The sequence below is a fragment of the Nannobrachium achirus genome (genome assembly GCF_963921795.1).
Source record: "Nannobrachium achirus genome assembly, chromosome: 1".
In the NCBI taxonomy this organism is placed as follows: Eukaryota; Metazoa; Chordata; class Actinopteri; order Myctophiformes; family Myctophidae; genus Nannobrachium; species Nannobrachium achirus.
Window position 1 is genome coordinate 41,440,014 of NC_137810.1, and position 23,411 is coordinate 41,463,424.

A 23,411-nucleotide genomic window follows, 5' to 3' on the forward strand; every position below is an offset into this window, starting at 1 on the left:
AGAAACTGTCACTTTTCAGGATTCAATTCCATGTGTACACTGTCAGAGTTACAGACTTGTAAGGGTCAATTTAGACCCCTCTAAAGGAACCCACAGAGTCCCTGGAATCCACTTTGAGAAACACTAGTTTATTTCATTAAGATGGGATCCAGATTGCAGCTTCAAGTGTACAACAAATGGACAATCGTGTTCCCTGTTCATGATTTCTTATTACTTTTATTATTTTATATGCATTGTTTTGAGTGAGGCCACAGAGAGAGAGAGAGAGGAGAAGTCTACATAGCAGCAGCAGCATATAGGGGAGAGGTCTGCATTGTGTAGGGATCAGTTCTCTCTCAACCCGTCCGTCTGGTTTCGGTGTGTGAGGTGAATGTGGCCCATTGGGCAAGCTGCCAGCACAAGCTTTTGGGGGTTATTTACATTGAAAACGCCTCTCTCTCTCTCTCTCTCTCTCTCTCTCTCTCTCTCTCTCTCTCTCTCTCTCTCTCTCTCCCTATCTGTCTCAAGGTCTCTCGCTCTCTCTCACGCTGTCTCTCTCTGCCTGTCTCAAGGTTTCTCTTTTTCTTTCACTCTCTCTCCCTGTCACTCTCTTGACCTATATCAATGTGTCTCTATCTGTCTCAAGGTGTCTCTCTCTCTCTCTCTCTCTCTCTCTCTCTCTCTCTCTCTCTCTCTCTCTCTCTCTCTCTCTCTCTCTCTCCCTGTCTCAATGTCTCTGTGTCTTTATCCATAGACAGCTCTGTGTCTCTCTGTCATTCTAGCATGTTTAGCTGTTGTTTAGAACACAGCTTCACAAAGGGCAGTTTTTTGTTGTTGTTTGCGTGCTTGTTACTGTGTGTGGAACTGATCTGTATGGTGTCATTGTTGCTGTCTGGTTAGAACCATAACACGCACGCGCACTCTCACATACACACACGCACGCACGCACACTCACACTCACACACACACACACACACACACACACACACACACACACAGGTCGGGGAGGGGTCACCCAGTCCTTTAGCGCTGGCCCATTGACTCTGGATTGAGCTCCATTGAGAACATAATACCGGGCTTTGCCCCGAGTACACACACACACACACACACACACACACACACACACACACACACACACACACACACACACACACACCCCTGTACACACACAGGGCACCGCGTAGGCAAATAAAACAGAAGCGTGTGGAAGGGACAGGAGAGGTCACTGATACAGACACACCTGAATGTTCCACCGACAAATCATCCAGTCAGGCAGTACTGTGTGTGTGTGTGTGTGTGTGTGTGTGTGTGTGTGTGTGTGTGTGTGTGTGTGTGTGTGTGTGTGTGTGTGTGTGTGTGTGTGTGTGTGTGTGTGTGTGTGTGTGTGTGTGTGTGTGTGTGTGTGTGTGTGTGTGTGTGTGTGTGCGCAGGGCGAATGTACGTTTTGCATGTCTCATTTTGTTGCTTTATCCATATAGCCAACCCATCTATTGTCCTCTCTCTCTCTCTCTGTCATTTTGCTGTGTTGTCATTCTCAGTGAGGTCACAGCCCTATAATGACTACACCTGACCGATGGACGCACGCATGGCCTACCTACACAGTCATCATAATAAACACATTACACACACACACACACACACACACACACACACACACACACACACACACACACACACACACACACACACACACACACACACACACACACACACACACACACACACACACACACACACACACACACACACACACACACACACACACAAGCACGCACACGCGTATACCTCACCGTGAAGGTGTATCATTTCCCAGTACTCCAGTAGGTACCTGTGTGTCTGGTTCCAACGGCTCTCAAATCATAGGCTGTCATGTTGGAGAGAGAGGCCGGGGGAAGTCCCCAGGCTAGCTCATAGACACTGCTGCTGACACACTTTCCCTAGCTTGCTCGCTCGCACGCACACACACGCACACACACACACACACACACACACACACACACACACACACACACACACACACACACACACACACACACACACACACACACACACACATGCACACGCACACGCACACATGCACGCGCAAACACACACGCACACACAGGTGTAACGCATAACACTGCTTTACAGTGCTGAAAGAACAAATCTTTCAAGAACAATCTGGAGCACAGAGATGCAGAAGACTGTTTTTGAGGATGTCGTGAAGCTTTTTGCTTTTTGTTACAGTGAAGATAGCAGATCTATGTATAGTTTGTAGATATCACAAGATCTATATAAGCTCTTGTGAGCCTGTAGACCGGCTATTTACGGCAAAGTACAGTATATTATATACAGGTATACAGGATAAGTGTTAAATACACCACACATAGGCCTACAGTGTAGCTCCACATCTCTCTCTGGCTAGACTTCATTGAAATCAAAACTTTCACTGTCATCGCACACACACACACACACACACACACACACACACACACACACACACACACACACACACACACACACACACACACACACACACACACACACAGCTTTATGTGCACATATACAGTATAAGATGTTCAACACTGAGTCATGATGAGCGGGCCTAGATTTGAGGAAACGTTTCAGTCGTCGTGTCAGGGTGAGGGTCCATTGCTCCGGCACGTGTGTGTATGTGTGCGTGCGCGGCGCGCGCACAGTAGAAATGGACATTTCCTCTGCAGCTACGCGGCTTTGTCTGCATCCTGTTTCGTCTCAACTCATCTGTCCAGATCTAGACTATAAGACTGTACAAGGTATTGTAGAGAGAGACGCAGCAGAGCCTGAGACCGCTGTCTCTTTCCCCCAGTGAGTCAGAGAGACAGAGCAGACCTCCCGGACCTGATAAAGTGTCTCACTTTGTTTCTTTTTGCCGTTTCATCATCTTTTATCGCCTTGTAGAACAGCACAGTGGTTGGGATAATAGCCGTTGCTAACTACTGCGCCCTGAGCGCCAGGTAGTAAAACAGCCAACGTTTACGAACATTCTCTCCCCCTCGCGCACACAAAAAAGACAGAAAAGAAAGAAGGAAAATAAAACGGGCGCCATTGCCAGTGGAAAGACGGAAAGACAGACTACGGCGGAGAGGGAGAGAAACACTGTATAGAGAGGGGTGAGAAATAGGAGCGAAAAGCGAGGGAAATTGAAGTGTATTGACCTTTGTTCCGGTCAAGAGCCTCTGCTTTTGTGCTGCCCAAAGTTTATTGCTGCCAGCCATTCTTCCTTATCCAAGCCTTCTGCTGGGTTATATATCTTATGAAGTTTTATAACCTGCCGCGCGCACTGTGTGTCTTTGACGGAGTGTGTGTGTGTGTGTGTGTGTGTGTGTGTGTGTGTGCACTCACCCTGTGGGAAGCGGAACAGCGCTCTCTGTGAGACCTGTCGTTGTTTCCTCCCCACATAAAAAGCAAGTGTCTAATTAACACTAATTAGGCCGACAAGGAGCCTCTGGAAAATGTCAGATTGTCGCCCACTGCGATCTGAGTCTTTCTCACCTCTCTCTCTTTCTCTTTCTCTCTCTCTCCTATCTTATGCATCTACCTGTCTACTCTACCTATCTTTACCACATACACATAACGTTGCTGTGGGGCAGAAACGTTGTATCTCCATATTTTAACTTTTTGTGTGTTTTTTTTAGGTAAATTAACGCCCTACTTGATCATACTACAGCGCCACACAAAAGCATCAAAAGTAGCGGATCTGCACGCTTGAGTTTGTAGATCTGCTACTTTTCATGTTTTCGAATTTGAATCAAGAAAAGTAACAGTTTTGGACACATGAGATTTCCACCCAACAGAGACGATATCTCGACTAAGTGTTTCTCAACCTTTCATATTTCAAGGTTTCCCCTTAACTCTGACAGTGTACAAATGGAACCAAATGAACCCGCCAGGGTTCATTTGGTTCCATTTGTACACTGTCAGAGTTACAGACTTGTATGGGTCAATTTAGACCCCCCTAAAGGAACCCACAGAGTCCCTGGAATCCATGCATACACTGACACACAAACTCTGGTGCTTGTTGAAATTAATTTGCCTAATTACCTAATTCCGCTTGTGCCTCTCTCAACATGTCTTTACGGTTAAAGATTTATATCTGCGTGAGTGAGCGCCAACTCAGCTGTCTCGGTTGTACAACCCATTCTTTGTGCTGTCTCTATTACCACAGAAGACTTATCTGACAGCATTTTATGGTTGTGTTGTAAACCTGTAAGAGAGTCCATATTGATTTCCGTATCACCGCCTGTCTCTGTTTTGGTTGCAGGTTGTTGTCAGAGCCGTTTGCTTTAATCTGTGTTTGTGCTTCTGTTTGACAGAGACGCTGATGGACACGAAGTGGGCCACCACGGAATTAGCATGGACAGCACACCCGGAGACAGGGGTGAGTTCACTGTACAGTGTGTGTGTACGTGTGTGTGTATAAGAACCTAAGCAAATACATGCCATATTATCATATCTGTGTGAAGAGGGTGCGTTTAAATAATGTATGTATGTAAGCAAATGTACCCCCCGCCATTTGCGTGAAGAAAATCATTTGGCTTTGCGTGTCGATAGTTTCAAATCCCCACTTGTGTGAATGCACTGAACGACCCTGTATGTGTGCATTAGATAGTAAAGCTTTGCCTATCTGTGCGTGGGAGTGTAGTGCACATGCGTGTGTGCACCCGCGCATGCGTGCAAACGGCTTTTTGCATACGTACACTCAAGTCACAGAATTCCTGTACAGCAGAGGTCTTCAACAGGGGTCCTCAGAGTTACTACAGGGGGTCCGCCAAATCTTTGTGTGATCATGTTAGGAAAATCACACAAAGATAGTGGAACATTAGCCAAAAAATAGCAGATCTAAGTTGCTACAAGCTACGCCTCGCACTGCGATGCGTAGCTTGTAGATCAGCTATTCTTTGGAACAGAGGTTTGGTGTAGAGGGAAAAGAAGAGCAGACTAGTAGGTATTGACAGTTCAAGTGGTTAAATATATGAAAATACACATTAAATCAACCTACACAGAAGATAGTGCTGTCAAGTATAAATCGTATAAGAAATAATCCATGTATATTTTTAATCTGCAACTATACGATATGTAGTGGGGGTCCCTGCTTCATCTCTCTCAGAGCTAAGGGGTCCCTGGCCTGAAACCGTTGAAGACCCCTGCTGTACGGCCTCTTAACGGCAGGATATGCATGAGTCTGTCCGACAGGATGCGCTTTTTAACGCGCAGGAAAAGATACACGACGATCCGATTTCCGTGGCACCGCCCACGGCACAGATGTTCCCCTTCCCCTCCGGCCCGTTAATCTCCCCTTTGAAAACAAAACAAAACAAAACCGTAATGTTGAAAAATTAGCTTTCCCCCTTCACGAGGTAAAACCCCCTCTCTAAAAAGACATGTGAAATACGTCCTGGTGGTGACCTGTTGCTCATCCGGGCATCCAAATCTCCCACGCAACAAAAGTGCCAGTGACAGCCTCCTCTCGCGTTCCCATGTGGTCCCCGTCAATGGGCCTTTAAAGGGCCAGGCCAAAAGGGACATCTTGACCCCTCCTCTGCCGTACTTCAAAAGACCCCTTTGCCTTTGTGTGGCCCCCTCTCTGACTCGGCGGAGGCCCCCTCGTCTTTTGAGGAGGCAAGACCGCCGTTTATCTTGTTTTTCTTGTTTTTGTTTCGTCGGATCCCCACCCAGCTCGCTGCGATGCCACCCCAGCTGTTAATAGTCGACGCCCGACCCACTACCCCACTCCCCCCACCCCACATCCCACTCCCCATTCTTTACTCACGAGTAACTAAGCACTAATGTGGACGTTTACACTCTAGCTCTCTCAGCCACAACCATCTGCAGGTTTGCACCCCCTGATTCCGTTCTTAACTTCTTCTTCTCACAACAAACCAAACACACTTTTTCTGTGATTTCAAATCCACCATCTTGGAACTTCAGGTCCCGAAAAGCAACTTGAAACAAATGCTATTGGCTGGTATAGGGCACCAATGGCGGGCTTCACTCATGCAGAGGCCATGGATGAGAAAATAAGGCAGCGCTGAAAAGCACTTCCTTATCGATTATTATATTTCATCAAAAAAAGTAATCGACTAGAAAATGATCGATGCTTGCAGCCACACACACACACACACACACACACACACACACACACACACACACACACACACACACACACACACACACACACACACACACACACAGCCCTATTGTTTCCCAGTCAGACCTCCTAGCAGATGCTTCTTTTCATCAGATAGATACAGTGTGTGACACCATGCACACTGGGGTGGGTCAGTTCCGTTGTTGCGCCGCAAAGATGAATCTCTGGCCTCCCCGGGTTGTTTTGTTTCTCGGCTGTAGGAATGCAATCAGCAGCCGCTCCGCCACCGCGGCCCTCGGAGGACTGTTTTCTTTCTTCTCACACTCTCTTTATTTTCCCGGCCGCTTTCATCTTCCCCGCTTCTGCCGAGGAATGGAAAAATGAAACCCGTCCCGTCGGTGCGTTCTTGTTTGTTGTTGGGACTCTTTTCGTTCGGTTTGTGTTTTCCGTTTTATTTATTCATCGTGCGCCCGTTTCAGACGGCAACATGGCAGATTGTTGTGCTGCACGTTTGTTTTTGTTTTTGTTTTTTATGGGGGGGGGGGGGTATTCTCAGGGAGTTGATGAGTGTTGAAGTGGAGGAGGAGGCAAAGTCACACAAGAGAGACAGACACAAAGACACTTAAAGAGAGAACTATACACATACAGAGACTACAAACACACACACACACACACACACGCAGACTCATGTTGGCATGATTGGCTAGAGCCTCTGTACAGCAATGGTTCTCAACCTGTGGGTCGGGACCCAAACGGTCCCCAAATTATTTTGGTGGGTCCCCAGATGATTAACTTAATGTGCAACATTGTTTTCTCACTCAACAGTTGACAAACCAACATCAAGTTTAAGTGTATAGAGGGTTTATGCACATTTCTAAAGTGACAATTTAAGGACTTTTTAATACCTCTAAAATGACAAATTAAAGATTGGCCAGATTGTCAAATATTAGAGGCAGAAATTGTGAAAATAGACGATTTACATGCTGCGCATGTAGATCTGCTATTTTCACAATAGAACCATGTTATACAAAATGCAATGCCTCAACTCTTAGTGCTCCTCAGGGTGGGGGGGAGGGGTCCCCAGTTAAAATATGATTATTTTGGGGGTCACAGCCTGAAAAGGTTGAGAACCACTGCAGTACAGCAACACCCTGCAGGGGGAGACTGTGTCCAATTCAGACCCTGATCATGTACTCCCTTCATTAGCCCTGCTGTGCTCAGTGCAACGGCCAGATGCCACAGTCATTAGTGTGTGTGTGTGTGTGTGTGTGTGTGTGTGTGTGTGTGTGTGTGTGTGTGTGTGTGTGTGTGTGTGTGTGTGTGTGTGTGTGTGTGTGTGTGTGTGTGTGTGTGTGTGTGTGTGTGTGTGTGTGTGTGTGTGTGTGTGTGTCTAAATCTCAGAGTCTTCGCATCTGTGGGACAGTGTCTCCGCATATCCAATTTACTTTAGGTTTGGGTGTCTGTGTGTGTGCGTGCGCTGTGTACATGTCCTCTTCTGTTTTCACACTTGCCTCTGCATTTCAGTGTCTGGATTTTTCATTTTCACTATCTGTGTGACTATCTGCATGCATGTGGGTGACTGACCGTGCGTGCATGCGTGCGTTTCACATGCCATGTTATGTATCTCCGTGAGCGCACTGGGGGGGCGAGGAAGGGGGAATTCCGTGCTCTCTCTAGCTGGGGTTGATGGAATGAAGCCCCCAGGGTCTGCCTGCCATGTCCAACACGCAGATAACCAGATAGCTAACTAGTTAGCCCGCAACAGGCAGGTGCCCAAACAAGAAGATAATAACATGGTGTTAACGCATATTGCCATCCGCCTCAAAGGCATGTATGTGCTCCTAACACGCTAAAACACGTCTGAGAAGAATCTAAAAAAAGGTTTCCTCTGAGTTATTTCTGAAAAAAGATATTGCGCTGCTTAAAATACGCTCGCTAAATGCTTGCACTTAGACTTTTTGGAGATGTGTTTTGAGCTGGCTTGGCATTTAAAGTTAATCCTAGCAGACGCTATCTGTCTCTCTGTCTGGGACGGAGTTGTAGGTCAAGCAGGGAAGGTGAGGTGACGTCTTGTGTCTTTCTCACCACCGCCCTTGTCTCTCTCTCCGCTTCGGGAGGCCAGACACACGTGTGAAAGTAAAATCAGAGGCATTGATTGGAAAGGACAAAAGGAAAATGGAGTGGTCGGCGAGGACTCGCATCACTATGCATCTGGTTGGTAATCGATGCCGAGGAACTTGACCCTCTTTCATCCTCCCTTAATTCATTCAGGTTTGGTAAGCAGGCTCCGCTCCTCCTCCTCGCCCCCGAGTGTCCTGCTGCTGTTGCTGTGTTGTGTTGTAGTCAACATGGACACCAGCACTCTCCTGAACCCTGGTGTCATCCCTATTCTGTGGCAAATGCTTCAGATTATTCCCCTGTATTTTCAGTTTATTTCAAACAATAAAGCACAGCGCAACACTTTGTGAGATTGTATATCGGCTCTTGAGTTTATACTTTAGGCCTTTAAGTTGTTAAACAGGCACTGTACACACACACGCTCGCGCACACACGGAGGCACACACACATAAACTTTTGCTCTAACGCTCAGTAGCAGCTTGTGATTTATGACGCTGCAGCTAAATACCCATTGACACTTCATGCTTTAACTCGTCCCATTGACCTGGCTGGTGATTATCGATTCCCCCCTGTCCCTTACTCACTCTCTCTCTCTCTCTCTCTCTCTCTCTCTCTCATGGGCCCATCGCTCTGATGTTGAGGCCGGGCTAAGCCCCCTTCTTCTCCCCCTCTCCCCCCTAAAGCCTTTGGGGGCATGGGGATGAATGGCCTTGTCTCCTACACGTCCATATCACAGACTTAATTAAGACGCTCAAGACCAAGGACGGGGGAGAAAAAAAGAAACTAAGCACTCTAGGAAATAAATTGCTGTTGTTTTGAGAGTTGTGCATGCACTCTCGAAGGGCTGGAGGCAGACCTGTTTGCAGAGAGAGAGACAAAGCTTGTGATGGCGGTGCAGAAATTGGCTGCTGTGTGGTGGTTTTTGTTTTAGTTGCAGTTTGTCTTTTAGTGTATTTGCATGGAGGAAACCGTTGAAGCCATTTTGACAGCATAAGACAGACAGACTCACATGCACGCACCCAGACATGCACTCAGAGGAGTCCCAATTCGCAGTCAAGTTGATTAAATCATAACTTCCCTGTAAAAAATTGAAAGCAAAAAAAAAAGCACCAGCACACATTAGATTAGCGGCTGAGTCACTGAGCGCTCAGTGTCTAGTTTGCTTTCGCTCATTTAATGAAGCCAGTAATCAAAGTTAGAAAATGAAATCCCATTTTTATCCCTGGTAATTCAGTCCCTGGGCACTGCCATGGAATCAAACGATGCAAGAAATGCCCAGGAAAAAAAGAAAAGAGAAAAAAAGGTTAACTGGCCTATTTTTCTTTTGCCCATCCTCCTCTACAACTTGCATCGGAGGACGATAGCATCATTGCCCCGTAATTGAAGTATAATTGGCTGTGAAGCGATGCACCGACCAGCCTCTACTCGCAGACGGAGATGAGGTAAACATGCCGCGCGATGGCTGTTTAGCGTAACGGCGGTGTGTGTGTGTGTGTGTGTGTGTGTGTGTGTGTGTGTGTGTGTGTGTGTGTGTGTGTGTGTGTGTGTGTGTGTGTGTGTGTGTGTGTGTGTGTGTGTGTGTGTGTGTGTGTGTGTGTGTGTGTGTGTGTGTGGTGGGTGGGTGCGTTGGAGGCTGACACTGGTGTAATTGTGATGAATTCGCCGCCGTTCTTGTCCTTGGCTCATTGCCACGGTAACTGGAGATGGAGAAGGCGGAGCGGGCAACTACAGTATGGGGGGCGGGGGGGGGGGGGGGGGGGAGGGTGTTCGGCGACTTAACGACGCCAAGCCAGGACGTAATTGAAAAGGCCCCCCCGAAACTCAAATAGCACAACATTTGATTTCCTCCTTGCATCGAGCCACTAAAAGGGTGCTAAAACCCACCCCGTTGAGTCTCGATCGTTCTCGCTCACTGTGTTTGATTGCAGCTCCCAAGGGCATGAATGGATCTGTGATGGAAAGAACCTTTTCTGTTACTTTTCAGCATTCAAATTCCAAAAAGACCAAAAGTAGCAGATCTACAAGCTCGAGGCGTACATTTAGGAAAAAAATCCCACAAACATTTAGAGTTTTCTTCCTGGCAGCTAATGTTGTGTGAGTGCTTGTGTAAATGTGTGTGTGCAGACAGACAAACAATCCATTCCACTTTATGATGGAAAGAACATTTTATGTTACCTTTCAGGATTCAAATCCCAAAGCAGCTATTTTCACTACTTCTTAAACATTTGTTTAATGGAATTTCTTAGATTTTTCTTTTATTTACTCATGAACTGACATCACTGAAAATGTTTTGAAAAAATAAAATAAAATGAAAATGTAAGAAACCAAAAATGTGTCCGTGGCCCACACCCAGTGCTTGGGAAGCAGCGCTCTAACCCCCTCTGTGCTCTTCCTGTGCCCACTAGTGGGAGGAGGTGAGCGGCTACGATGACGCCATGAACCCCATCCGGACGTACCAGGTGTGCAACGTGCGCGAGCTCAACCAGAACAACTGGCTGCGGAGCGACTTCATCCCGCGCAAGGACGTGCTGCGCGTCTACGTGGAGATGAAGTTCACGGTGCGCGACTGCAACAGCATCCCCAACATCCCCGGCTCCTGCAAGGAGACCTTCAACCTCTTCTACTACGAGTCCGACTCGGACTCGGCCACGGCCACCAGTCCCTTCTGGATGGAGAACCCCTACGTGAAGGTAAGGCCCTGGCATAGTTTGCTGCGCCATAGTGTTTCTCAAACTTTCAAATGTCAACGTCTCCCCTTAGCTCGGAAAGTGTACGTTTGTACACTGTCAGAGATACAGACCTGTACGGGTCAATTTAGACCCCCCTAAAGGAACCCACATAGTCCCTTTGAGAACCACTGTACTATGCGATCGCCTGATCGCGAGTGATTGCATTTTTCCTTTTTTGCATGATCGTCATAATTCCCATGATAATTTCCATGTTAAAATGTTCATAGATTTTCAAAAAGATTCAAAAATAGTGGAAATAGCAGATCTACAAGCTTGTAGATCGTCTAATTCTACTATCAATGTTTATTTAGTAATGACAGTAAGCATACAGTCATTAAATATGTGTTAATGTGTCATACCTGCCCTGTGCACCTTAATTTTTTCTAAGCCTAAACAGAAATGATTTTTTTGTATTCACAATGCTCCAATAATGTCCAATAGTCATAATCGCAATTATTTGAGCGACAATTTTAATTTCATAATCGTCACCTCCTCCCCCGCTGCGCTGAAGGTGGACACGATCGCGCCGGACGAGAGCTTCTCCATGCTGGAGTCGGGCCGGGTCAACACCAAGGTGCGCAGCTTCGGGCCGCTCTCCAAGGCCGGCTTCTACCTGGCCTTCCAGGACCTGGGCGCCTGCATGTCGCTCATCTCCGTGCGCGTCTTCTACAAGAAGTGCTCCACCAGCATCGCCAACTTTGCCGTCTTCCCCGAGACGGCGACGGGCGCCGAGGCCACGTCGCTGGTGATCGCGCCGGGCACCTGCGTGCCCAACGCCCTGGAGGTGTCGGTGCCGCTCAAGCTCTACTGCAACGGCGACGGCGAGTGGATGGTGCCCGTGGGCTCCTGCACCTGCCAGGCCGGGTTCGAGCCCGCCATGAAGGAGACGCAGTGTCAAGGTGAGCCGCTGGTTTCATCTATACTATAATTTTGCGAATGTCTGAGTGAGTGTCTGTCTGTCTGTCTGAGTGAGTGTCTGTCTGTCTGTTGTAACAGCGTTTCTCCTCAGTGGCTGGAGCAATTGATCTGAAATCGCATCACCATCAGCATATCAACACACCTGACATAACTGTGAAGCCCGTTTGTCACTTTCACAAATCGTATGCTGTATAATAGCATTTTTATGGTGTATCTATATCTATTTAGCCTACAGTACCTTTTGTGACCACACATGTTAAGGGAGGGGCGCTGTTCAGGCCATGCACAATCACACACAAACCCACACACACACACACACACACACACACACACACACACACAGGGGGGGGGGGGGGGGGGGGGGGGACAGTATCTCTGTAGCCATTAAACGAAACGGGTTTCTTACATTGATGCTCCTACATCATGCAAGCACCAGTTAAAGTTACTTTCCATCCCTCATATACTGTATGCATAGTGCACATCCCATAACCCACACACTGCACATCATTTTGGAGCTCATATCTTTGAACGGGTAAGGGCTAGTTTGTCCAAATTTTACATTTCAAGGTCTCCCCTTAACCCTGACAGTGTACAAATGGAACCAAATGGACCCGTCACTGTCAGAGTTACAGACTTGTATTGGTCAATTTAGACCCCCATAAAGGAACCCACAGAGTCTCTGGAAGGTACCAGGTGAACCACTGCCTTAAGGTATCTCTCCAACAAACAGACTACTACAGAGCAGTCGAATGAAGTTGCGAGATCAGTTGGTTGGAAGGTGTGAATTTTTTTTTTGCTGAATGCACCTGCGAGCCGACACAGACGGCTACTATGGTGCTAAAAATAGCTTATGGCTTGATACGTTTTTCAACAACAAGCCCGCTGCTATCTGACGCTTCCCTACAACTTGTGATTGTTGGCAACAGACGCTTTCCAACACTTCCTAAAGAGCTATCTTTAGTTGCAGTCCGGTTCCTTATTTACTTATACAGTACTTAGTAAGGATTAGACTTGCATTTTACAGTGATTAATCTCAAGTCCTTCAGAATGAGTAATGAGTGGTAACGTTAGTCCAGCGTCCCACAAGGACTCTTTTCAGGCCTGCGTAGGTGGGCGCACGTGCATTAGCCGCTGCAGGCATCAAACCTGTGACCTTTTTTTTATAGAGCCCGCCGTCTGTCTAGCCGGCGCGACACCGCTGTATTTTTCATTATCGCCGGCAACAATTTTATTACCTTTTTTTCTTCTTTCACCCCAGACGGAATTATTAAACCAAAGCAGCACCCGGCACCGAAAATACAACTCGGTGGTCACTCAGTCACTCCGTCAGCTGTGGCTGTTGTTCATTCACCTGACCTCGGCGTGACCCCCCCCCCCCCCTCCTCGCCAGTCGGGGTTGATAAATAAATGGAAATGTAGGCGGGGGGAGGGGGGAGGGGGGCTTCTGTCAGTTTATGATGAGCGTTCGCCCGTTTCTTCGGGGGTCGCCTGATGGAGGACATGACGGGTTCACAGAGGTTGAGACCAAGGTGAATTAAAGCAGCATCAGGGAGCTCAGCTGAAATCGAGCGTGGGTGACAGCGGAGGGGGAGGGGGGGTGGGGGATTACTGGGGTAGGTGGGGGGGGGGTACAGGCCCGAAGGGGCGGAGGTCAAACGGGGGAGATGGGGAGATGAGAGACGGGTTCTGTCAGGGCCATCGATTGGCGGGGGATGATTGTGATTCGTCCGCGGCGTCCGCATGCACCTCAATGCACCGTATGTCGTCTCTGTCGGGTGGAAACCTCTTGTCCAAACCTTTTCAGGATTCAAATTCAAAATCAGCAAAAAAATAGCAGATCGACACGATGGAGCTTGTGGATCTGCTACTTTTGATGCTTTTGCGGGACGCTGTAGTGTGATCAAGGGGGGCGATAATTTACGGAAGAACACAGTCAAAAGTTAAAATACAGAGTTAAGAGTTTTCTTCTTGACAAGCAACGTTGTGTGAGTGCAGTGTGTGTGTGTGTGTGTGTGTGTGTGTGTGTGTGTGTGTGTGTGTGTGTGTGTGTGTGTGTGCGTGCGCGCGTGTGCGTGTGTGCAGAGGCAGACAAACAGTCCATTCCACTGTAAACCCACTGCCACTGAGTTCACTGGATGTGTCCATTAGAGAGGAGTGATGAGGAGGCAGCCAGCGGTCTGTGTGTGTGGACACTATCTATTCCTGTGTGAACCAACCACACACACACACACACACACACACACACACACACCACACACACACACACACACACACACACACACACACACACACACACACACACACACACACACACACACACACACACACACGGCCAAGCAGGGGGATCATTTGCCTTTGCAAGCCCCCCCCCCCCCGGATATTGAATGTGTGTGTGCCTACCTTTAGAAGGAGGAGAGAGAGAGAGCGAGAGCACAGTAAATCCAGAGCAGTGTAGTGTATGTGTTGAGGTTAAAAACTCATTTGTTTGTTGGACGGCAGCTCAAGGTTAAAGCCCTGGCGACTGGGCCTTGATAAAACACCCTCTAATCAACACCTCACCACCGGAAAGCACAGAGGATAAATCTCTCCTTCTCCCTCTCCTCTCTCCTATTCTCCTCTCTACCTCACTTCTCCTCTCTTCTATTATCTTCTCTACTCTACCTCTCCCACTCCTCTCCTCTCCTCTATTCCAGTGGTTATCAACATTTTCAGTCCGCGACCCCCAAAATAATCATATTTTAACTGGGGACCCGCTACCCTGAGTACATTTTGTATAACACGGTTCTATTGTGAAAATAGCAGATCTACATGCTATATTCACAATTAATTTGTCATTTTAGAAGTATTAAACCCCTGGGGGTCCCGACCCACAAGTTGAGAACCACTGCTCTATTCTATCCTCCTCTCCTCTCCTCTCAGTTCGACTCTATCCTCTCTTTTCCACCCCATTTCTCTCTCACTATCTCTCCCTCTGTCTATTAGTCTTCCTCCCTCCCATCCCTGGGTTCTCTTCGCCCCCCTTAATCTGAAGGCCGTTGCTCTCATTAATACGCCGTACCCAACTTACGGTATACGGATGTCCGCATGAATATTAATCGTCGAGACCTCTCTCCCCCGTACCCTTTCCCTCTCCCCTCCGTTTCGCTCCACATTTTTCACCCCTGCTATCCTTCCCTCTCTCTTGTTCCACACTTTCCAATTTCAGCATCCATTCTAATCAGTTCCTTAAGCTCCGCGCTCCGCATGAGAGGCTAAAAGACGGGTGGTGGTGGTGGTGGGGGTGGAGGGGGTGGGGGGGAGCAGGCAGGAGGGCCTAGCAGGGAAAAAAGAACCTGCAGGATTAGCTTTTTCCATGCCTGCTCTTCCTCCACCTCTCTCTCTCTCTCTCTCTCTCTCTCTCTCTCTCTCTCTCTCTCTCTCTCTCTCTCTCTCTCTCTCTCTCTCTCTCTCCTTCCCCGGCGTTGCCAGGTTTTGCGAGAGAAACGAGTACGAAAACGAGCCCAAGATAATCGACCGATAGGCCGCGTGAGCACTTTCAACCTGTACGCACCGGCTATTTGAAAATAGGCGATCCGCGAGGTCACGGCGCGTTGCGAGCCTGCAGATCTGTTATTTTCATGAAAATCTTAAAATAGATTTGTGGAATAGTTTTGAAACATTCTAACGACACAAATTTTGCAGATGGGAGGTTAGGGACAAATACATGCATTCATTTAGGGGTCCATGACATGAAAATATTTGAAAATATTGTTGCATATCCAAATAAGCAACTACACGCCCACACAAGCTAAAAAAAAACGCAACTCGCTACTACTGATATTTACAAGCGAAAAATAAGCCCAAAGTCGCTTAGAATAAGCAGACATGGCAACACTGCTCGTTCAATCTCCCTCCCTCCCTCCCTCCGTCCTTCCTTCCTTTTTATCTCTCTCTCTTTCTCTCTCTCTCTCCCTCTCCCTCTCCCTCCCTCTCTCTGCGTTGTTCTCTAGACGTTGCTCAAAGCGAGGCGTGAATGATCAAAGGGGTGGATGACCCCCTTTACCTCTACTGGAAGACATTGATCAGCACTTTCAACCCTTCACTGAATAACTTTGGCTGTGCATTTCATTTTTTGAAGACACAGAAGCCTGCCCCAGTGTGCATTCATTAGCCCCTATACATTACGAGGGCTGCTGTTTGAACTTGAATGGAACCCGTGACAGACCTGCAAGGTCTTTTTTTCCCACCTGCTAAAACCCGAGGTCGTTCCCTCGCCTCGCGGTTATCAGCGTGAACTTCCTGTTAGCCATTCGTCGGCTTGGATGACTCTGATTAATGGCGAAAGAACAAACATGCTGGGGGCTAATGTACACGCCTGCACTAGACTAATGTAAGCTTTGTGCCAATATTGAACTTTGGAAAAAGGAGGCGTGAAAAAATATGTTGTCGTTGTCGGGTGGAAACCTTGTATCTGCAAAACCGTTCGTTTTGTATTTATCATCTTAAAAATGATTTAAACTAGTGAAAACAGCCGATCTACAAGCACACACACAACGCCTCGCACCGCGAGGCGTTGTGTGCTTGTAGATCGTCTGTTTTCACTAGTCTTGTGCGAAAGTCTTGTATGGTGAAGCAGGGCTTTACTTATGAAAAAACATACAAATTTGAAACTTGGAGATACGAGGTTTCTGCCCGACAGTGACGATATAGAAAACACGTCACAAGAACCGAACCGTAGCGGTGACCTCCTGATCTTGGAACGTTTTCAACCCGGGAGCGACAAAATAATAATAATAATACAAGGAAAAACAACAAAACTCCAGAAATGCCAATGTTAATTACACCCTTCAGACAGGCACAACGGCGCGTCCTTGACATTGACGAGCGAACGCGCCTAAGCGGGTCGGGCTAATCAGCGCGGCCCCAGTAAACTCTGCCTCTCTGTCACCTGCTCTCATCTGTTTTATTAAGCACGCCGGCGGACTCATTCATCTTTTAACGAGACAATTTATCAGTGATATGGAGCTCTGCTAAGAGTTCTCTGGATCACAGCACTGTGCCGACCGACGCTTTCCCCCCGCGCGCCTGCGACTTATCACGCTGTAAACTCTCCAACAGTCTGCTATAAACGTTAAGGAGATAGGGCGTTTTTTTACAAAGGCCAGCATTGTTTTTATCAGATAAACCGAGCACACAACAAAATGATCCAGAAGCAACACTACTGTACGGTTGCCAGAGTTGACCCAAATTACATTTCCGCATGACCAGGATTTGTTATTCGTTTTGACGGGGTCGGTTTTAGCAAAATGTCATTGATCTCAGACAAGGCGGGGATGTTTTTTTTGAGTCAGAGTGCATTTTTGGTGTGCATTTGTTTATGTTTTCGTAAATGCTTGTGCACTCCTTACACACCTCCCCCTCCTTTCCGTATTTATGTACACAACAGCGTACGGTCTCTGATTTGAATTTCTCGGTGCATATGCTTAAAATGCTGCACTCTGAAAAGAAGACGGCGTCAGATGAAAGCGGCCGCGCCGGCGTCGGAGGCTCTGAGGGCTGTGCGTGTAATTTGGGTCGACAGGCTGACCGTGTGAGCACGGCGTTATGCAAACGGCAGCATGCAGCTTAAAGAGCAACCGGGGGGAAAAAAATAACTTCCTTTTTCAGTGCAGTTTGCTGAGGAGGTACTGTAGCCTACTGTACTGTTAAGCTATTCAAATTCCAAAGCAGCGAAATTAGCAGATCTACAAGCTCAGAATGCCTGTTATTTTTTATGCTTTTGTGTGATGCTGTTGTATGATCAAGCAGGACGTTAATTTACACACAAAAAAAGTTAAACCATAGAGATATCTGCCCGACAGCCACAATATCTTTGTTGTAAGATAGCGTCTGAGACGTTCCTTGCTCGCAAGCAATTTCATCGAATCCGCTACAGTATATGTGTGCAATGCATCGCCTGATTTGACAAGATTTTGATTTGTAGTCTTTGGTCTTTAATCGCAATTCGCAACCCATCATTAACTATTCTCTCTCTCTCTCTCTCTCCCTCATCAGCGTGCAGCCCCGGCACCTTCAAGTCCAAGCAGGGCGAGGGTTTCTGCGCTCCGTGTCCGGCCAACAGTCGCACCAGCTCGGGGGCGGCCAGCCTGTGTCCGTGCAAGAACGGCTACTACCGCTCCGACACGGACTCCCCTGACTCCGACTGCACCAGTAAGCCACATGCTATACCAGACCGTGTTTGTGTTTCACTCGTATTATATGGATCAGTTCGACTCGGCGGTGGTCCCTGGGGAAAACTGTTCTGTGGTTCCCGGGGTTGGACATAAGACGGAGATTGTTGACTGTAAACATGTGTCGGATCCAATGTATGCGGTTCCCATACATGACAATGCTATACTTACATAATTGCAGGCGGTGTTTTCTCGGCCCTAGAGAGGAAATGTCATGCGTATATCGTCACTGTCGGGCAGAAACCTCGTATCTCCAAGTTTCAAATGTGTATGTTTTTTTGCGAAGTAAAGCCCTGCTTCATCAGACAAGGCCGTCGCACAAAAGTAGTGAAAACTGCCGATCTACAAGCACAGTTGTGTGCTGCCTTCGACCAAAAACCACAACCTATTTCAGTGGGCCTCAAAAAGGTAGAGTTTGTGCAACTAAACTCCTATAGGAGCTCAAACCGCGATATGTTCATGCTTTTGCTGACAACACTTTTTTATCTCCTATACGTTGTGTCACGCGGGCAGCTTTTGAAGCAGTTTGTCTTCAAGGAAAAGAAAAAAAACGTTTATCAACTCCCTTCTCCCCCCGCCGACCTACGACCTCTCTCACCGGTCTTTATCAGCCTCACTTAGTCCTTTTTCCCACCGCGGTCACACAGACGGCAAACAAACAGTGCCGCTCACGTACACACACACACACACACACACACACACACACACACACACACACACACACAGGGCGTTATCAGGTGACTTCCCCCCGCGGCGGAGCCTGTCCCCTTCTCACAGCTGCCACCTCTTCCAGACAGAGTGGGGGAATTTATCTGCTGGATGGGGCCTTAGTTTAGAGAGAGCGCAATGACACGCACATGCAGGAACTAATCCATTGGCTGGTGGAGGAGAGAGAGAGAGAGAGAGAGAGAGAGAGAGAGAGAGAGAGAGAGAGCTGAAGGTCTTTTTTCCCCCGTTGTTGTCGGTTGGGATTGTTTGATTCTCCCACAGTAAGGCAGCAGATAAGGCTCCAGTAATTGGATAAGAATTGCTAGGCCTCTGCCAATGGTTTTTCTCTCTCTCTTTCTCGCTCGTCCCCTCTGGCACCTTACACACACACGCGCGCGCACACACACACACACACACAGACACACACCGGAACGAAGCGGCTGGCGGTTCCATTCTGAACTCTGTTTCCCCTTTAAAGAACTCCAAGCGGGCAACAATCTCTTTCTTGTTCTAAGGGAAAGAGAAAAATACTCCCTGTTAGTGAGTGAAGAAGAGACTAGTACCACAGAACAGACAACTCCAATTTACTCCTGTGTAAATGTTTATTATTCCTTGGCCAGAGTAAACACAATTCAAGGAGACAGAAGCTCTTGAATGTCTTGAATTTTATTAACTCAGTGAATGCCACCCTTTATTCAAAATCTACAAAACTGGTGCCAGCCATTTTGCTTAATTTTGCCTTTTTATGGGGGCCAAAATCATATGTTGTACTTAAATTACATATATAAATCTATGCTTCTATCGAAAGCCACACTACCCCTCTTACAAAGGAAAACATGTATATTTATAAATATATATCCTATCATTAGATTTGGGCTTCAATAGAACATGTGTAAGATGTCTTGATCATCATCATATGTGTGTGCTGTGATGGGCCCTATGTGCAATCTGGAGTGCAATACCATTTGAAAACCACCAGAGGGTGGTCTCCTACTATCTGATCAACTAACAGAAGAAGGAAGAAGACGTCCATCTTTTTTTTGGTTTGGGCCTGTTGTTTACATTTTGGCCAGGCCTTTTAGCTAGCATGCTAACACACTTCGGAACCCTGGCGATCGCGATCAAGGATAGGTAGAGAAGAATGGATGGCACCGCTGGAATCCTGAGAATTTTCTGCGTTTTTTGAGTACTTATAGTTCGTCAGGGATGCACGGGAAAGTGTATAAACGAACGTTTTAGATAACATTTAAACGGCCGGAACCAATCTTCGGCTATACCGATTTTCCGCCGGACTGTGTTACACTGGTGCTACAGTCAAATCGGCCGTATCGCTCAGGTCACGGAGGCATATGGCCAACTTCTAGAGCGATTTTTTTGAAATTACAATTATGAAAAAATGATAAAACTTTTGATTAATTAAAAAGACGTAAAAGACGTTTATGGCACCGAGGTCCAAAGACGTATAAGACGTTTATGGCGTTCAGTGAGTTAAGGTGGCAAAATGAATAATAGAATATTTGAGTGCAAACCCAACAATTATTCTGAAATGTATTTTGGTTTGGCCATTTATTTTGATTATTGCTACCGCCAGTCATTTCTTTGTAGCTTTTGTGTGCAAATCCTAAAAGCCAAACAGTATGTCATTCTCATTTATTCATTTTCATTTTTCAACCTTCCTGACGGCGACAGCTCCTCCCTAAACTTGTACCCCTCCCTCCCCTCTCTGTCCCGTGTTAGCCGTGCCCTCGGCGCCGCGCAGCGTCATCTCCAACGTCAACGAGACCTCGCTGGTGCTGGAGTGGAGCGAGCCGCGCGAGTCGGGCGGCCGCGAGGACATCTTCTACAACGTCATCTGCAAGAAGTGCCTGCCCGAGCGCGGCATGTGCTCGCGCTGCGACGACAACGTGGACATCTCGCCGCGCCACCTGGGCCTCACGCAGCGCCGCGTGACCGTGCGCAACCTGCAGGCGCACACGCAGTACAGCTTCGAGATCCAGGCGGTCAACGGCGTGTCCAACAAGAGCCCCTACACCCCGCAGTTCTCCGCCGTCAACATCACCACCAACCAGGCCGGTGAGTTTACTGTGGGGGCAAAAGCATCTCTGGTTGTAAAATGGTAAATGGGGCGTTTATACAGCGCCTTTATCCAAGGCGCTTCGCAATGATTGTGTGCATTACATTCACCCATTCACACACACACATTCATACACCGAACCATGCAAGGCAAGAACACCAACCTGCTCATCTGGAGCAATTAGGGGTCGACAATCACTCTGGGGGAGCCCGGGATCGAACTGAGAACCTTCCGGTCGCCAATCAGCTGCTCTACCCCTTAATCCACTGCCGCCGTGATTGTGATGTGGATTCATTTTGATTCCAATCCGAAGCAGGGGCGGGCGATCCTCCTTTCCACTTTTCTCTTTGTTTAACGATTTAGAATTTAAAATTCTAGGCATTTAGCAGACATTCTTGAAAGCGATTTACAGTAAGCAAGGTAGACATGAGATGCTTTGAAATTGTAATCAAGAATCATAGGTAAACCAAGAACCTAACCATCAGTATAAACTGTATAATATTTAAAAATCACACCCAATGTGAAGTGAGCGGTGGTCATGCTTGCATAACGTCTTCAGACTAGGATTTGAGTCTAGGATGTACAGGCTATGCTACACACACACACGTTTTGCTATGGCAAAACGCTGAGGAAAAAGGTACAGGCACAGCCACTCTATGGAGCGGTTTACCACCGCTCAGAAATTAATAGGCCTAATCGGTACTTTGAAACTATACAAACTATAGGATGCCAGGTCAACAAATGAACCTGGCAACTGTCTACATTACTTGTTTTAAAACATATGTTTTCAGACGGAAAGGGACAAAGCAGAGCGATATACTCGAGAGATACCGAAAGTAGTATGTGGAAGAGAACAACCGGGCCTGATCAATTCTTTTTTCTTATGTACGTAGGAGGAGTGCGTTGTAGTCTACATACCTTTAGAACGGGGGCTTCAGAAGGGAGACGTTCCTCTCAATGGGTTTAGGAGAGAGAGGGGGACCTTTTATTTCTCACGCCTACAGAGCTCCCAGCTCTAACACCGCTGTGAATAGCAGTAGCGAGGCAGAGCACACTGAAAGCAGTGAACCTGCAGTCAGGGGCGTCACAAGGGGGAGGAAAGTGGGACTGAGTTACTAGGGCCCAGGGTGGAGGGGCCCTAGCAACTTTAGCTATTGAAAAATAGCAGATATACAAGCTCACAGCGCGGCACCGAGTGCCGCGCTGCGAGCTTGTAGATCTGCTATTTTTGAAAAGTCGTGGAAAATGTGTGCAAATCTTTGAATATATGTCTTTTTTAAGCGAACATTTGTAACTCAAATTTTGCTTCTGGGGGGTCCCTGGAACTAAATATTTTGAGATGGGGGTCCGTGGCCAAATACATATCATCTTGGAGGTCCTTGACATGAAAAGGTTTGATCACCACTGACATGGAAACATAGGTTTCTTGTACACATTTTCACTCGGTGCCGCGCTGTGAGCTTGTATATCTGCTATTTTTCAATAGTTAACATTCATGGGGGGCCCGCAGTGAATCCTTGTACCCAGGGCCCAGAATTTGGTGTGACGCCCCTGCCTGCAGTAATATTCCTGCTGCCCACTACTTCTAACCTACTGCTCTCCTCTCCCATCCCACTGCATACAGTATACAGTATCTAGGCCAACATGTAGGTAATCTGAGCACCAATGTAATATTTCCCCCCCTCCATCGCAGAGAAGAGATTGAAGCTGAACTAATACATATGCATAATTATCGAGGGTAATAAGGGGTAGCGGGCGGTATGTGTGAGTTATGATTTATTTATTGCTTTTTTTTTTAAGGTAAATTGAATGTCAGGGTTAATTCCATTTCAAATTAAACATACGGCCCCGTGTGCATGATAAGAATGATAAGAATCTCTAGTTCCTTTTTAATTATCCAGCTATTTTTTGTTCAGGGAGGTTTGGCCCCGGCACTTGGCTTGCCTTCTGTGTAGAACCTTGGCCAGTCTCCCATGTTGTAGAGCAAGGGTCTTCAACAAGGGGGGTCAGGGACCCCTAGGGGGTCCTCCGAGTTACTACAGGGGGTCCTCCAAATCTTTGTGTGATAGAAAGTTTTGTTCTCCTTTTTAATATTAACCACTTAGCTGAACCCTAGTGTCCATATTCTGAGAACTTTAGCCAAAAATAGCAGATGTACAAGCTTGTAGATCGGCTATTTTCGGCAACGAGGTTTGGTGTAGAGGGGAAAATGAGCAGACCAAGTACAAAGTGGAATGTCAAGTTTATTAAGTATTGACGGTTCAAGTGGTTAAATATCTGAAAACACAAATTGACATGAATCCAAAATACACTGCTGTCAAAAGATATGGAAAACTTTGTGGACAGGTTGTGGGGGTCCCTGCTTCATCTCTCTCTCAACGAAGGGGTCCTTGGCCTGAAAACGTTGAAGACCCTTGTTGTAGAGCTGATAACCTCCGCCACTGTCCCTCTGAGCGGCTGTCTGTGTGTGCTCAGTTCGCTCCCCGGGGCTGCGGTGCCGAGCACCAATCTTGGATGTGTTTTAGTCGCTATGTTAAACGTACTCCGAAGACAAGCTCAGACAGCAC

The 23,411-nt window shown here is 47.3% G+C and overlaps 1 pseudogene across 1 annotated transcript in view; it reads left to right on the plus strand.

Annotated features, from left to right (window-relative positions):
• The window catches only part of LOC308287932 (ephrin type-B receptor 3-like), a 76,441-nt pseudogene that overhangs the window by 43,495 nt on the left and 9,535 nt on the right, over positions 1–23,411 (plus strand). The window contains exons 2-6 of the transcript in view: positions 4,314–4,378; positions 10,612–10,896; positions 11,447–11,834; positions 17,887–18,042; positions 20,508–20,843. The product of the transcript in view is annotated as an ephrin type-B receptor 3-like (transcript). The remainder of the gene's footprint in view (positions 1–4,313; positions 4,379–10,611; positions 10,897–11,446; positions 11,835–17,886; positions 18,043–20,507; positions 20,844–23,411) is intronic.